The sequence below is a fragment of the Otolemur garnettii genome, unplaced genomic scaffold, assembly GCF_000181295.1.
Source record: "Otolemur garnettii isolate 467f Iridium unplaced genomic scaffold, OtoGar3 scaffold00051, whole genome shotgun sequence".
In the NCBI taxonomy this organism is placed as follows: domain Eukaryota; kingdom Metazoa; phylum Chordata; class Mammalia; order Primates; family Galagidae; genus Otolemur; species Otolemur garnettii.
The window spans coordinates 290,738-294,879 of NW_003852446.1; the positions used below are offsets into that span (position 1 = coordinate 290,738).

At 33.3% G+C, this 4,142-nt stretch overlaps 1 non-coding gene across 1 annotated transcript; it reads left to right on the plus strand.

The window, feature by feature from the left end:
* Window positions 1-3,849: 3,849 nt before the first annotated feature.
* On the plus strand, window positions 3,850-3,957 carry LOC111726015. Its single transcript, XR_002773919.1, has one exon. It is a non-coding gene; the product is annotated as a U6 spliceosomal RNA (small nuclear RNA).
* Window positions 3,958-4,142: the final 185 nt, after the last annotated feature.

Consider the following 4,142-nt stretch of genomic DNA (forward strand, 5'->3'; position numbering starts at 1 on the left):
GTTGCAGCAATTCAGTTATATCTTCAGGTTCCACTTTTAATTCTAGTTCTCTTGATATTTTCATCACATGTGCTGTGAATTGTTCCACTGAAGTCTTGAACTCCTCAAAGTCATCCATGAAGGTTGGAATCAACTTCTTCCAAACTCTTGTTAATGTTTCTATTTTAACTTCCTCTCAGGGATCATGAATGTTCTCAACAGCATCTAGAATAGTAATTCTTTTACAGAAGGTTTTTAATTTATTTTGCTGAGATACATCAAAGGAATCACGAAGGGTATAGCCTTAAAATTACTCCTTGATTCACGTGCTACAGAATGGATGCTGTATTAGCAGGCATGAGATCTTGGGTGACCAAGTGCACTATCAATGAGCAGTAACATTTTCAAAGGAATCTTATTTTTCTGAGCAATAGGTCTCAACACCAAATATTTGGTAAACCACACCATACAAGGGTATGCTATTATCTAGACTTTGTTGTTCTATTTATAAAGCAGAGGCAGAGTACATTTATTGTAATTCTTAAGGCCTCTAGGATTTGGGGAATGGCAAATGAACATTACTTCAACTTAAAGTAACCAGCTGCATTAGCTCCCAACAAAAGAGTCAACCTGGCCTTTGAAGCTTTGAAACCAGGCATTGAATTCTCCTCTCTAGCTATGAAAGTCCTAGATGGCATCTCCTTCCCATATAAGGCTAATTTTTCCTACATTGAAAATATGTTTTTAGTGTAGCCACCGTCATCAATGATCTTACCTCTATCTTCTAGATAGCTTGCTTTAGCATCTACATCGACAATTGCTATCTTACCTTGCTCTTTTATGTTATAGAGCTGGTTTTTTAACTTAACTTCATGAACTAACCGCTGCTAGCTTCCAACTTTTCTTCTACAGCTTCCTCACAACTCTCTGCCTTTATAGAACTGAAAACAGTTATGGACTTGCCCTGGATTAGGCTTTGGCTTTAGAGAATGTTATGGTTGGTTTAATCTTCTATCCAGACCACTAAAACTTTCTTCATCTTCAATAATGCTGTTTAACTTTCTTATCATTTGTGTGTTCACTGGAGTAGCACCTTTAATGTCCTTCAAGAATTTTTCCTTTATATTCACAACTTGCCAACTAGTACAAATACTTGTTTTCAGCTTATGTTGACTTTTGACTTGCATTATTCACCAAGCTTAATCATTTCTAACTTTTCATTTTAAGTGAGAGACATGTTACTCTTCCACTTGAATACTTAGAGGACATTGAAGGATTAGTAATTGGCCTAATTTCAATAATGTTGTATCTCAAAGAGTGGAGAGGGCCAAGGAGAGGGAAAGAGAGGGAAACAGCTGGTCAGTAGAGCAGTCAACACACATATAATGTTGATAAATTAAGTTCACCATCTTATATGGATATGGTTTGTGGTACTCCAAAGTAATTACAAAAGTAATAGTAACATCAGCGATCACTGATCACAGATCACTATAACAGATATAATAATAATGAAAAAGTTTGAAATATTATGAGAATTGCCAAAATGTGACACAGAGACATGAAATGAACACATGCTATTAGAAAAATGTCAGCAAGCTCAATTTATAATCACCAAAATGTGGATAATGGCCTAAATGCCCATCAACCCAGGAATGGATTAACAAGCTGTGATATATGTATACCATGGAATACTATTCAGCCTTTAAAAAAAATGGAGACTTTACATCATTTGGATTAAACTGGACGGAAGTGGAACACATTATTCTTAGTAAAGCATCACAAGAATGGAGGAGCAAGAATCCTGTATACTAAATTCTGACATGAAGACAATTAATGACCTAGTACACAGTGGGGGTGGAGGAAGGAGAGTGCAGGAAGAGAGAAGGAGGGAGGAGGGTGAGGGATCACGGGGTGTGACACACTTCTTGGGGATGGGTCACAATTATAAGAGGGATTTTACTGAACAAATGCAATCAGTGTAACCTGGTTCTTTGTATCCTCAATGAATCCCCAACAATAAAAAAAAAAAAAGAAAGAAAAATGGCACCAATAGGCTTGCCCACTGCAGGGTTGCCACAAATTTTCCATTTGAGAAAAAATGCAGTAACTGTGAAGCATAATAAAGCAAAGTAAAATAATACTAGGTATTCTTGTTTACCTAGAATATACATCTTTATATACATCTCCTATTGATTCAGTCTCTGTGGACAACCCTAACATTATATAAAGCTAAGAAATAGTGATCATTAATATTGATCTCACAAGCTACATGGCTTAGTAAATATAATGACCATATATCCTCATGCCAGAGGGTTTTCCCACCTGAAAATCTGTTCTAACCTATGGCCTTATTCTGAGAAAAGGATCTGCTTAAGGCACATCCTAAAATTCAAGATATGCATTTTTCAAGTTGAAATTATCTTTATTGTTCTCTGTGAAGAAACATCCTAACAACTAAGGACTTGCTAAACAATTTCCTATCCTCTCTAATTTGCCTCAAATTTCTACTTGGTGGGTATCAATTGTAAATTAGCAGGTCCTTTCTTCACTTCTACTTCATCTTTTCAGATGGAGGAAAGAATGTCTATATTTGAGAAGGACCATCTTTCTGTAGGAAGACCTATAAGAATTTCCTACAAGTCTTGATGAAGGATATTGATTTTTTAGACATCTTTTGACTCTTTTCTTGAGGAAACTAATTTTGAAATTCTTACTACAGGTCTTCCAGTCATCATATTTTTGTGGGTGTATCTTAATATAATTGTGACCAAAATGCCATCAAGCAAGGGCATTTAATGCAATGAAATCAGAAACATACTTATTAAAAATAGTTGTGGGTGTAAAGTAGGCTTTCAGTGACTTCAAAAATAACATAAATCACACATAATGAGAAATAATTCTGTTCACTTAGATAGTAAATATAAAAAGCATGATGGCACTTAATCATGTAGACTTGGGAAAACTGATAAACTTACATAAACTCAGGATGTATCAATTATTATTCTTCCACATAGTGTGGATATTTTGAAAACTATAAAGCATTATGTATATGTTAGAGGTTATTAAGACTTATCACTGTCAGTAAATGATGCTGATGTTCTATTTGTTTATAATTATTTCAAAATGTTTAATATTTAGCATCATATAGAGAAAAATTGTGAATTCATCCTTATGACATCATAGGATGCCAGAGGGTTTAGGATGGGTCAAAATCTTCTCATTTCTCTGATAAAAAGCAAAAAATGAGAATGTCACATGCCTCAACTAGTTATAGTTTGGTGAGTTAGAAGCAGAGGATTAGACTTCAGGTTCCATTGCATTGCAAATAAGACCTTTTCAAAGCTCTTGGGACTTATTGCCCTTGCAAAGAAGTATTCAAGACACAAAGACAAAACATAAATTTTAAAAGTCAGTAGATACTAAGAAATAGGATTTGGAGCTTAAATACATATCCTCAGCTATGATGTCATGTGACTTTTAAGAGTATTCCACATAAGAATATATATTTTTCTCTATACATATACATGTGTTTATTTGGTTTCCACTTTTTGCCTTCACAAAATTAAAAAGGCTTAAAAATTAATACAATAACAATGTTTAAGATAAGGACTAGAAACAAAAACCTTGTAAAGAATGAAGATAAACACATTCAGAAAAGAAATCAGATGATTACTACAATTAAATACTGAGCAATAATAATGATAATAATAATGCAAAAAAAGTAACATCACATCGTCAGATAAGAGTATGTCTATCATAGAATGCTTTGACTCTGAGGCTCAGTATGGAGTCATCAGTTAACTTCTTATTTTTTTCTAAAGTCTCAAAAAATAGACAACTAATATTTATAAATAAAAATAAAAGATAATTGTGCTCGCTTTGGCAGCACATATGCTAAAAATTGGAATGATACAGAAAAGATTTGCTTATCCCCTGAGCAAGGATGACACACAAATTCGTGAAGCATTCTATATTTAAAAAATTAAATTAAATTAAATTTAAAAAAGATAATTTCAAAAAACAGATCATGCCAAATCTTATAGACAATAGAAAAAGAAGAAATACTTCAAAATCATTCTACTTCATCTGGATACACCTGATATTAAAAGTGGAAAAAATATATTATTATAAAGGGAAATAAAAACATATTTCACTTATAAATG